The sequence below is a fragment of the Lissotriton helveticus genome, chromosome 3_1 (assembly GCF_964261635.1).
Source record: "Lissotriton helveticus chromosome 3_1, aLisHel1.1, whole genome shotgun sequence".
Taxonomy (NCBI): domain Eukaryota; kingdom Metazoa; phylum Chordata; class Amphibia; order Caudata; family Salamandridae; genus Lissotriton; species Lissotriton helveticus.
This window is the reverse complement of record NC_136061.1, coordinates 211,994,140-212,007,927: the sequence shown is the minus strand read 5'-3', so window position 1 is coordinate 212,007,927 and position 13,788 is coordinate 211,994,140.

Here is a 13,788-nt window from a genome sequence, read left to right as displayed (position 1 = left end):
TGCTGGTAGAGGGAAGATCATCGGGGAAGACAGTTATTTAAGGAGTTTGGGTTCAAGTATTTGGATATAAGTATTTTTTTTTTCTCGGAAGAGTAAAAATGATTCATTGTCGCATAGATCCTGTGGCAGGGAACTCCAAATTCTAGGCACATTCCCAGAGAAGATACAGGTGTGTGATTTTTCATTTTAAAATTTGGGCAGAATCAGGAGTACGGTGTTTGAGCTTCGCAGTGACCTCTTTAGTCCAGCTTTTAAAAGTTTGTTTGTGAAGTAAGTAGGGTTTTCAGTGTGGAGAGCTTTGTGGACTATGCGAGCCGTTTTGAAAATCAGCGGTGGCTCCTCCACAATTCCAGCAACTGAAAAAATTGAAAAATAAAATGATCAAAAACCAGGTTTATTGTATTTTTATTTTTCTCTCCTGTGCAAGTCTTGAGGGTGGGGTCATCAGGGTGGGGACGGGAGGGGGCAGTCACTGAGGATGAGTGGTGAGCGATGTGATTCAGTGCGCATGGCGTCTCAGGTTGGCCAAAGTGTCATGCGTACCGAAGCCATCTCCAAACCCCAACTGTATTGCTGGATTGGAAGCAGCAGTCTCTAACCGCTGAGAGCAGTGTCAGGATTGGCTGCAGAGGATTCTGGGAGTCTGTGCTGACGAGAAGGAGAAGAACAAGAACAATTACGTGGCAGTGCTCCAGGAAGGGCAGGTACGTTATTTAAAAATATATATATATATTTGCATTTTGTTGTAGTCTATAGTCGTTAGTCTCACCCTTTCCTCCCTTACCCTAAGCCACTCAGCGCGGACAGCAGCCGCTACTATTGAATATACCTCTCACATCAAATGGTAGCCAGTTGAGTTTCTTGAATGTGGGAGTGATGTGATCATAGCAGCTCCTTCTAGAGAGAATTCTGTCCCCTGCTGAAGGTAGGGATTTCATGAGAATAAGGTGTTTTTTTGGGGATCCCAGGGATTGTTGCATTACTGTAGTCCAGCTTTTAGAGGATTTAGGATTATACTACAGTCTTTAGGTGTTCAAGAGGGATGAAAGATTTGATTTTTTCCGATGTTTCAGCGTGAAGAAGGCACTTTTTGCCGAGCCATTAATGTGGTCTTTCATGTTCAGGTTTTTGTCCAGTGTAATCCCTAGTGATTTGGCCGAGTTGGAGATGGATAGTTTGCAGTTCAGGGCAGTCAAATTGTCAAGCTAGTTGTGTATATGATAGGACTTTTCCTTTGAGAGGAGTTCAGTTTTGTTGAGGTTGTTGTGCTCCAGAAAGTAACATTCACCAGTGGTCCAGTGCTACGTTAGAAGCTCCTTAACACATTTATGCTGCTAATTATAAGATCCTAAATTTGCCACCCTTGTTAGAGTATAACTGATATATGCCAGGTGGAGAGTAATGCTCAAAATGACAGTTTGCAAGGGGGGATCAATAATGTTAAGAAATGTGAGTGCAGCTTATTGTGGCAGATGACAGCTCACTGTGAGGGGGCTTGCTCACCTTATGACTGCCCGGTGGTAGGATTTTTGTAGGCTATAGATCATAAATGCTCAGGTATCACACATTAGAGTTATTCATAAAAAGTGCCTCTTCATGAATGTAACAGATTTCTGTGATAGATCCACATTGTCCCAGAATGTATGCACCCCTGCCATGTGAGCAACAGCAATGAAGGGCTATATAATGAACTTTAATCAGACTGAGCATTCCAGTACATATTATGAAAGCACAGCAGTAGTGCCAGCATCAACATTGCCCAAATATGTAGGAACACTGCCATGCCTTACACCAAATTGCTCCACTGAAATGCATACGTCCCCAATACATGCAATGTACAGTACAATTGGCAATTGTGCCAGAATTCATACTGCCCAGGTATGTACAATCCAGGAATCATGTCAGAATCCACACTGTCCAGACATATATAATATATTCAACACAAATACCGTGCCAGAAACTAAATTACCCAGCTATGTAATACCCAATTTCAGTGCCAGCACAATTGATAATTGTTAGACCTGCCCTACTTTTTTTTTGGGGGGGGGGGGGATTTTTTTTATTGCAGGATTCAATTATGGACAATAGCATGTTTAAACATTACAGTAATCACATACCATGAATTCACAGTCCATGTAAGTCATGAAAATAACAGGCATAATATCAATTTATTTTTGTTTTTGTTCCCTATTGCGTAAAACAACTCCCCCCTCCCTTAAACTGCCCCGGCACTTATACATTTCAACAAACATTTTGCCTTACTCCTTCATTTTCGCTGATCTTGTTTTTGTTGGCTTTAGGACTCTGTGCACCTTATCACTGCTAACCACTGCTACCTGTATAGGACCCCTGACAGGATCACTAAACTACAGTGATGACCATCCCTGACGTTCTCCCTGCTCCTCGTGGCCCCTTTCACCACAAATGGAACTCTTCACACTGGACGTTATAAGGTAACTCTTTCAGTAGGACTAACCTGGCCCCTGCATTTGTCTTGCACGACCAGATAACCGCAAAGTGGCACTTTGTGCTTTTAGGCTTTATACCTACCTTAAATCTTTGAAATTTCATATCTTTAGTTCTACTGATTGGCTTTTTTTTTAATTTTTGTCTCAAATATTCTATCACATTTAACTCTAGTTTCTGCAGGATTTAGCTTCTGTGGTGTTTTCACTTAATTACTGTTTGAAGTGCTTCACAAATACTTTACACATTGCCTCTAAGTTAAGCCTGACTGCTTTGTTTCAAGCTACCTGAGGTTTGAACACAAGTTAATTTGGGATTTGCTTGTGTTACTTGCTGACAAGAATTGCGGTTGCTGCAAATTCCTACACTTATGCACTACCAGCTTCTTTTTGCATCTCCTTACCCTTCCATACACCGCCCCCCTCATCCTGCCAGGGACGTGGGCTGGAGCAGATATAAGGAGCTGCTGGATGAGCTAAGTGAAGGGACGATACAACCCAGACAGGTTTGACCACAGACTACTAATTATGATGCTGCAGACATAGAACAGAGTATGCTCTTCCTTCTCCTTGTGAGGAAGCAATCAATAGTGATGTGCGAAATTACATATTTTCTACATAAAATGTGGTGAATTAAAAAAAAAAGTGAAATTATTGAATAGCGCAAAGTGTGGTTTTGTGGTATCTTATGCAATATATTTATGCAAAGACATGCCTTGCGTACAAACATCACGAGATACCCGCAGAAGACTGAATTGAGCAGATACCAGCTCTTGGTAAATCTCTGAACTAACCAGTGTCCCACTAGCAAAAAAATAACGAGAAAATGCTACATGTGAATTTCACAAAAAAATCTGAACATTTGCAAATGAATTAAATAAATCAGTCAAAAAATGTGTTAAAATTCCACAGTAATTGCATTTGCAAAGCCCTAGAGACAAACCAGGCTTCCTGCTCCAAATGTATTATTGCTATGGTTTATTATTATTATTGTGGCAGCAAAAATATCGAAAACTTAAACATGGAAAAACAAAAATATTAACTTCCTATACCTAACTAGTAAATCCACAAATATCGAGAACACAAATACTGCTGTTAAAAATATCGTATTTTACCTATATGAAAAACAAAACTATCAGACGAAAAAATAGTGTTACCTTTAAATAAAAACATGTAAAAAATATCGATTCACACAATATAGACTACAATATTATTGCGAAAATAATTAATGAATCATTAAAGAATATATTAAAAAAACACTTTTGACAGAATTTGTTTTTCAAATAAACCCAGTACATGGGGGGGAGTGGCTTAGCCGGCTGCAAAATGGCCGCACCGTGAGTGGGTTCTGCCGGCCAAGCCTAAAATCCTTTACCATCCTGCAGACATCTCACCCATCGCCACTCGGAACACGCGCCATTGCCACTCACTCATTGGGGCAAGGTTTGAGCCCACTCCTGCATTCCTGGGCCGTGTATCGCAGCTGTGTGTGCCCTGGGCCTGGGCTCTGCGGCGTGCACGGCCGTCCCGGCTTTCCTGCAGCCAAATACTCATTCTTGATTTGGGACCGGTCCTATGCCCAACTCAGTGCTTCCTCTCCACGACCATTGGAGCCGGTAGGTCCGCTCCTGTGGGGGCGCACTGCGGTGGGACTGGGGGCGCACATGACGCCCGGCCCAGCCCTTCCTGTATACTGCCCGACGCCATCCTCCTCTCACAGGCACCCGCAGCTCAGGCCTTCCCCATCGGGCTGTTGTAAACGTATCTAGGAACCTATTTAAATATCCCCGATTTATGCCCTCATGTGGTTATATCAAATTATACCCTTATAAAGGCATAAGAATCATACCCATATTAAGTCATAGCCATGCAGTCCAAATACGGCAAGGCTACTCCCATAGACTCCTAGAAAGCACAACGCGTTCTTAAACAAACCAAGCCTCCAGCAGCCCGGGAATTCCCCCTGCTTCTGTATTGATTTGTCCTAGAACTCCTGGAGTCCTGAAAGAACTGCGAGTTCTTAATGACGTCTTATTCCAACCTTACGTCAAACTCGGCACCTTCCAGGTATAAATATACCAGCATCTGCCCTCTGCCCTAGCAAAACACACGGTGGTTTGGAGCAGATCGGCTATCTATTTGCCCGACGCCCTGCTGAAGCGAGTGCCGAAGGAAGCGGACCCTCCCATTGACGCACTGAGAGAGACGCTGTCTTTTCTCCTGCCGAGAAATCCAGCTCCAGTGTTTCCCTGTCACCCTCGCGGGTTGCTGGGAGATCGAGTCCTGAGAGAGAGATACAAGACCTCCTTCATTCTATAACCAAGGTACGGAGCTGATTAGACCCTTAGAGAATTCTTGATTCAGATTCTTGGCAAAAACTATCTTAACTCAAACTACAACTTATTTACTCCTTCCCATGTACTAGGCTTAGGTTAGGTACACCGGGGTAGGAGTATTTTAGAAACACCAGTTGAGTACGTTTAGTCAACTTTTATCATTGTATGTATTTTATCCGTTTTAAGTATCTTATGGCTTAGAAACCATATAAATGCTTTTACAGTATTATTTCATAATACTCCTTTTACTGTACGCACTTTACTTTATGACAAGTGTTACAATTGTGACAATTCACTTCTCTTGCATGAAAAAGAAGATTGCTCAATAAATAACCACTTTTATTGAAAACGCCCGTCTCTCTATTTATCTGCACTCTGGCGAAACTAAGCATGCACGATTGACTGAGTGAAATAGCTATCTATTGTTTCCGCGACTCTAGAGATATACTCCTGGTTCTAGGGGAGCAAAGTTGTCATGTTTATGCGGTTGTCAGAAACTAATCCCTTCTTGTGTACTCGAGAAAGTTTCTAGTGACCTCTGAGCTAGCTGGCATTCATAATTAAGTCTAACATATTCAATAGAGACCTAGTCGACCTCAGTCCTACGTCTAAACTATCGTTTATGTTATTCCAATACGCAGAGCCTATTGGGAATATAGGAACTACACGGCGCCCAACGTTTGGTAAGGCGATAATTTAATGCTAGATACTAGAGTAACTCAGTTGTGCTTTTCACACAGACCCCTTTTTCTCGTAAAAACTCCAATAGACGTCTGGAGTGGGTAAAAGGTTAATATCCGCCAGAACTTAGTAGGAAGAGATTCCTATGTATTAGTTTTTTGGTTTAGTCAACGTTGAAGGATACAGTGTTCGAAAATATTGTGCACCTAATCTTTGTTTCTTTGAAACTTGCTCTGCAAACTTTCTGTCAGCAAAATGACGGGAAGTGAACACGAAAGAGATGCTTTGGCAGCTCAACTTTTAGCAGAAGACAAAAGTCTCCAAAAAAATGACCCGGATGCAATACTCATCCCGGTAAATATAAGAAAAACCATAACTATGAAACTTATAGAAAATGGAGTATCACCAAGAGGTGGTACAGTCATATTTGTTGTCGAGGCACATGAATATCGGCAGACACAGGTATTCTCTTCATGGATACATTTTCCAGTAGCTAATGCTGTGACACGTGAGTTCCACTACTACAAAATAGAGGAATCTCCAGAGGAATAGGTCCCTTTCGAGGCCGTTGAAATTCCACTAACTTACCAAGAGCATGAGCTCTGGTTTAATGGCGCCCTAAAACATCAAAATCACATCACCAGGCTCGGTCCACTAGGTAGACCAGGAGCCACATGGCCGGTTCTAGCCAGCTATACACCACATCCTGACATTGAAAAAAAGTCAAACGGAGAACTTTTAGTTTAGCTAACACAACTAATTAAAATACATAGACAATTGGTACAATATGTCATGCGGACTTTAACAGTCCAACCAGCAATAAAAATTCCACAGCACACCCCTCACCAGGGGGACACAAATAAAATTACACCACAGACTATACAATCAGTCATTGGCAAATTACCCGCAAAACGGGAACAAATTCCGTTCTGGTTAGCTCAAAAAATTACTCAGATAGAGGCAGTATTTCCCGATACTACACCTCATGAAAGACACAGAATTATGACAATCTGCCTACCAATGGGGATCGCACCACATGTGGAGGACTGTGACACTTGGGGAACAGTCTTTGCTTCAATATACACAAAAACACATGGTGTTCAGTCTATGGCGGTTATACCAGACGTACTAAGACAGATTCAAAATGAATACGGTCCAGAACCTGCTTTAAATCTAGGTATGAAATTACTGAAAGGCTTTAAGCAAGTCTCGGCTATACTACTAGCCAACATAAAAGGAGAACCAGCATCTGTGGCGATCCGCCAAAAATTAAAAGAAACAGATATAGCAGAACAACCTTTTGAACTTACCAGAATTGAAAAATCCTATGAAGAACTAGGAAGAGATTGTTTGGGTGGGAAACCACTAAAACCACAACTACCTGAAAATCCTGAAAAAACCTTTATCAAGAATAATCTCATTACTCCAAAAAAGAAGTGGGAGGGTAATAAACAAACCAGTCCCAGAGAAAAACAGTTTCAGACCAGAGGAAGGTCTCCCCAACGGAGAAATAGATCTCCAGAACGGGGGGACAGGTCTCCACAAAAAGAGCCCTCTGAAAAAAGATACAACCTTAGAAATAGGGACAATTTGAAAAAACCTGACAGATATCAAGATGTTGATACACGTCCCTCTCGATCTTTTCAGACTTCCTCACAGAAATCGGAAAGAAGTGGACGGTCAGAACATAAAGAAGAGCGCGTCAAGTCCAAAGACAAGGAACCTGCTCATCAAAGTAAAAAAGATACAATTTCCCAAAAAGAAGGTAGCTAGTATTAAAATAAAACATGCCGAGGATTCTGAGGACACAACTCAAGAACGGAGAATGGGCCCAGACAATGCTAGACAGCGCAGCAGAAGTGACCATAGCTCGCAAGATCCTGATGAATCTTCTGGAGACAGTGGACACGAATGAATACATTCAAGTGGAAACTGCAGACACCAGAGTTAGCATACCCCATAAATTATATGAAATAACATTACGTATAGAGGGGGACAAAACTAGGAAAATAAGAGGTCTCTTTTGGGAGAACCTATCTAAAGGCTATGATATCCTGCTAGCAGAGAAAGACTGGCCACCAGAGTTTGTCAGGGAGTGCCCACATGGCGAAGAAATGATTATGCCTGCCTTCTCAAATCACATTCCAATTCATAAAAAATACCCATATGCTAGAAAATGGGCAGTGGCCCAAGCCCCTGCATTATGTAAAAATCATGTAGGATGGGATGAGGATTCTCCTCACCATAAAATTCAGTAAAAAAATCAACCTACTGCACAGAGGCAGTATCCTGTTAAGCAAGAAGCTAAAAAACAAGCCAGGGAGATCTTAGATCAACTTGAATACCAGGGGGTGATTGAAACATGCACCTCACACATGAACAATCCTTAGTTTCCTGTTTCCAAACCAGACGATACATATCGTCTAGTTTTGGATTACAGACACCTAAACTCTTGTTGCAAAACATTTGCAGTACAAAAATCACACAGTGCAGCAGTAATGAATAACATTGTGCGCAAAAAATATAAAACGACATTAGATATTTCCAATGGTTTCTTCTGTCAAAACATTGCACCAGAAAGCAGGTATTTGACCGCTTTCTCCAGTATGGGGGCCCAGGCAATTTTGTCGTCTTCCCCAGGGATTCAAGAACAGCCCAGGATTATTTTCAGCCAGGGTAACAGAGTTACTACAAATGTATGATGATGAGGCATTATCTTATGTCAATAACATCTATCTTACAGACGATGACCTGTAGACACACTTGAAAAGAGTGAACACCATTATACTTGAGTTCGCATCTGAAGGGTTCAAATTCAGCTTTAAAAATCACGAATTGCCCACCTAACTGTCCTATTTTTAGGATATGAATTATCAAGTGAAGGCAAAAGCCTAGCAGACAACTTCTTAGAGAAGTGTGCAGTACTCCAAGCTCCAAAAACGCTGAAGAACTTACATTCTAAACTATGCAGAGATGGTTAAACCTCTCTATGAATTAATAAAACCTGATTTCAAACCAATTAATTGGACTCAGAAACACACAGAAATATTACGATCATTACAAACAGACATGTTAACTAAAACAAAATTGCAAACATGAGCAAACAAATGCAACCTTATAATCTGAGTCATCCCAGGAAGATGCGGATTCACATACCTGACCTGACATACCTGACCTCTAATGAGGGAGAAACAGTACTAATAGCTTAGAAATCACACTTGTACACACAAGCTGAAATGAAATTCAGTTCTACTGAAAAAATTCTGACTGCGGTTCAAACTGCTGTAGCAAAAGAAAGAACCCTAGCTCAAGGGAAGAGCATATCTGTTTTAACAGCAATATCAGCCCTTGAGGCAGTAACAAGACCGAGCATTCCAAATGCTATGGCATTAGATCCAGAATGGATACAATGGGTTAATTCTCTTACTGCAACAGACGTGATACACGCATTTGATCCCAAAATGAAAAAGCTAGAACATCTAGAATACGAACATGAATGTCCTCTGTTGATCGAAATTCTGCCTCTAGAACAGTACTCCTGTGTAATCTACACAGACAAATTTGCGCAACACTACGTTGTGGATAAACAAGTTTACAATGCAGCATGCGCGATTGTCAAAGGTCGCTGGTGCATAGGTAAATTCAGACCATTGGTCACTAAAACTGAATCACTCAGAAACTGTACAGCTCAGCGAGCTGAATTACGAGCTTTGAAGATGGCGCTCGAGAATGCCGATCGCGAATTCCCCACAGTAATAGTGTGCGATTCGCATTACTGAGTCCAGTCTTACAATAATAAAAGATGAGACAGGTGTCACAATAAAGCATAAAAAACTATGGGAACAAGTAGTACTTTTACAGAAAGAACTACGAAAGACTCACGTGATACATACGCAGAGTATTCAACGTGATGGCGTTCACGTTGCAGGGAATTCATTGGCTAACACAGCCACAGCGGCAGCTGTTCAACCGGCTTCCGTAGCTACAAAAAAGCGTTCTAAAAAACAAATAGATGGAGAAACCATGCTGGCAGTAAAAGCCTCATTAAAAGGTGACCATGCGGCATTACCTCTAAATTATCCACTCAATAATACATACATAATTGATGTGAACTCCGTTCCTTTTGCTCGAATCCCTGGAGTGGGAGACAGAGTATATCCAAACACGAACCGGAGGCCTTACTTGATTCAAGAAGCACACATGGGAATGGGTCTGAGGCACCAAGAGATCTTGAAATCTCTAATAGAATTGCAATCACAATACTGGTGGCCGGGGAGGAGCGTGCAAATTTATAACTTCGCAAAGAACTGTCAGGACTGCAACAGAGATCGCAGTTGTGAACCGGACCAGATACCAGCCCAGACACCTCTATTAGACAGCATTAGGCTATCTTCACGCAGACATCCACACGGAAAGAAGCAATCCCATAAATATTAAGACGAGATTCATTTGGACGTGGCCCCAGCACTCGGCTGACGCCAGAACTGTTATAAAAGATTTGCAAGTCTTTATCGGCACATACGTAATTGGCATGCTACATTCTGACCAGGGTCCTGCGTTTAGCTCTCGAGCTTAGAAGGAGACCATGGCCAGCCCTGGCATTGCGGTACTCTAGTCCATTCCATCCTGAGGGAAATGCGGTAGTGGAGAGAAAAAAAACGTGACATAAAGCAATCTATAACATCGAGGGTATTAGGTTCGGGTGATGGGTGGGTCAAACATCTAATAAGTGTCCAACGTAGTCTTAATAATCTGCCAAGAAATTCTCTAGGTGGAATCACTCCGTATGAATTTATGTTTGGCACAAGAATGATAATCGAAGATCTCGATTGTCAGACTTCAGTGGTAGAACAAAAAACCTTTGATATCAAAGATCGTTTGGCTGTTTTACAGTACTTAAATGAAACAAGAAGAAGTCTAAGTAACACAAAGCTAAAGCCAACGGCCACTGAAGAAAAACCACCTGTCCCAGCAAGACCTGTCTGGATTCCAAAGATTGGGGATCTGGTCAGAGAAAAGATCCCGGTGAAGAAGGAATTTGGGCCTTCTTACAGAAAAGCAGTACCTGTCTTGGCAATCAGCGGAACAAGATCAGTAATATTACCGCCCCTTGCTGGTAAAAAGGAGAACAGAGTTGTATCAATCGACCTGGTAAAACCACAACCATGTGGCCAATAGTAAGTAGTAGGCCCAGTGGACTCCCAAGAAGTAGCAGAAGACCAAACCTGGCTACAATCCAAGAGGTTCAAACTGAGAGACTAATCACATTTGATAAACCTGCAGTAAATAAAGAAGGACTATGCAACAAAGCCATGGAACTTGTGCCTCTTGAAACCCAAATTGCAACAGTTTGTCAAGAAACACCTGACTACAATGATGTAGCCTATGACCATACAAATCCAAAGATTAATGAAAATCCGGAAGCTATTCCAACAATTGACAGAACTGCATCTGGCTACTTCATCAATTTCGATGACTTTTCTGATGATCCAAGTGAACATGAGGACAAGCCAGCAAACAAGACTTTCAAAGACAAAATTACAGAACTCTTTCATCAACTTGGAGAAACATATCTGATTTCACCATGGATTGAATTGTGGATTATGTTAGGTGTACTTTTCCTCCTGCTCTGGCTAATTTTGGTTTTAAGCTTGGGAAGAATGATTGATGGAAAATACAGTACAATGGACACAGCAAGTTAAATGTTAAATGTTAAATGTTAAATGGAGTGGTGTGGCTCACTGGTTAGAGGCAGCAGACCCGAGAGCAGAAGTCGGCCTGGGACCAGGGTTCAAATCCCGACGCGGCAGGTTCGTGGACCAGGGTCAGCGGACTCGACAATTCTCGCCTCGGTGCCTACTCTAAACTGGGGTCCCACTCGGCAACTCTGGGCATTAGCTTGCCTAATCTCCACAACGGCCCCATCAACGCCGGGGATGCCTGGCTCCACCTTGGGGATTCCCAGTAGGGACCATCCCACAGGGAAAGCCAGGACGGGTTCCGCAGCGGTATACAGCACCGGGACGCCCCTTTGCTGGGGCAGCTGTGCGCTTTACAAGTATACAACATTTAACATGCAGGCTCTGAATAAGGATTCCAAATCTTGTACCTGCCAGTCTTTTGTACCCCAGACTGTTTTAGTCTCAATGTTGTTTTTCCAAAATTCAAAACCAAATGCAGACATTTTTTAATAACATTTTTCAGAATAAATCAGTTTAGTATTTGTCAACATGTTTTTCATTCCTGTCTTATTCATAATTTTTAAATAAAACGTTTCTGGATCAGAGTTATTAAACCCAGAGAAGTATGGGAATTTCTCATAAAATGTTTTTGAACTGCCTTTTGGCGGTGTTGGACAATGCTCCCATTGATTATAAGTAAAAACATTTCTAGGATTAGCAGATTTATGCACCTAGTGATGCCCATAATGATTAAAACTATAAATTTCTTCATAATCTGATGAACCTTGTAAATAATCATGGTCTGTAAATTTTGCTGACATTTCTAAATCTGACATCATATTATTAATATTTTCAAAGTCCCAATCATCAGAGAAAGTACTAGGTAATACAAAGTCACTTAAGGAAATCTTGAACTGATGTGGATATTTCAAGAGTTCAACCGGGCCATAGATTTCGTAATCAGTTGCGTCCCATGCTACACCACCAGGTATAGGAATGGCTGTGATGTTCACTGATGACAGTTCTCTTTTTTCCATGTGAGACGATCTGTGAAGTTTTCAGAACCAAGTTGATGTTCTGACTTGCTGTGTCCATTGTACTGTATTTTCCATCAATCATTCTTCCCAAGCTTAAAACCAAATGATCCCAGACAGATAATATTCCTGAATGACATCATTCAACAAACAACCTGACTTGGTCTAGCCAAGATAAAGGACTTAAACAAACCGTCTATTCCAAAGCCCATACCTGATAAGCATAGCACTACAGATGTGGAGATAGACGTATCCCATATTTTACACCAAAACAGAACAAATCCTGATTGGATAAAATGGTTGATCTGGCCCATAGACACTGTATAACTGTCTAGATAGATTCCTGAACAGAACACAGGGGTTCAAACAGAACAGGCCAGACCCAAGATATTCTTAGAGACAACATCCAGGGATAATAACAACATACAGTGTAGGAAAACTATGCCTCGAATGGCTACAGAAATCCACACTACCTGAAATTAAGCAACACTTGACTTTACTTAAAGAAGGTGCTGACTTGTGAGATTTCTTACTGGGACCTCGCAAACAGCGTCAAAAACGTTTCATATACGGCGGTATATACGCTGCTTACAACGAAGCTTGGAAAGTAACGCAAATTGAAACTGTTGAAAAAATACGAGAAATTGATCGTATTAATTTGGAAAAATCACTGTCTGTAGTGGACAATGGGTTAACGACTCTGTCCTCCAGAATTTATTCACTGGACAGCATTGTATCATCTGCTATTGATGTAATAGAACAGGATATGCTAATGTTACAACATGGCCAGTCCCAATTACGTTCTTTTGTACAGTTAGGCTGGATGTTACAAAACCTCGTTCAGGCTACGTGCCATGGCGTCTAATCAACACAACATCATTATTTTCTATCTTTAACCTTACAGATAAAAACATCTCTTTGGCACAAAAAGGAGCAGACTATTCGGTGCTGAGCAATAAAAAACTAGAAAGATTACCATTGACAATCTCCGAAAGACCTGTCATTGAATGGATGATACATGGTACAATTACAATTCCGATTACGACTTTTCAGTTTCAATATTGCCAAAAGCATATACCAGCAGGCCTGTATGAAAGTTTGGGTAAAGGATACATCAAGTCAACCTGGAATTTACCTTATACACATATATATTATAGTGAAGGGAAAAAAGAGGTATTTCTTAGTGGTAACAACTGTAAAAATTCACTAAGCGGTACTCTTCTGTGTAAAGGTATTAACTTGCATGGAGCCTGCGAAGGTTCATCAAATAACCTTCCATGTCACCTGCATGGCACCCCTGCTACACAGATAGGGCCTTTTTTCAGAAAACTTTCCAACGGCAGTTACGTTATAATAAGTGACCACAGCTGTTGTTGCATGGTGCCAGGAACGGCCTATCTCATGAGTGTTACTTCCAGGGTCACTTGCTGTATGCAAGTATTGTATCCAAACAGCAAGCCAGACAAGGAGGCAGAAATATGGCCTTCCTTGAATATCTCTTCTATTCGAATTGATACTTTAAGCAGAATGAAGTCTATTCTTTTACAAACAACTGTGCCTTTAACCTCGTCTAGAGAAACGTATGATCTGC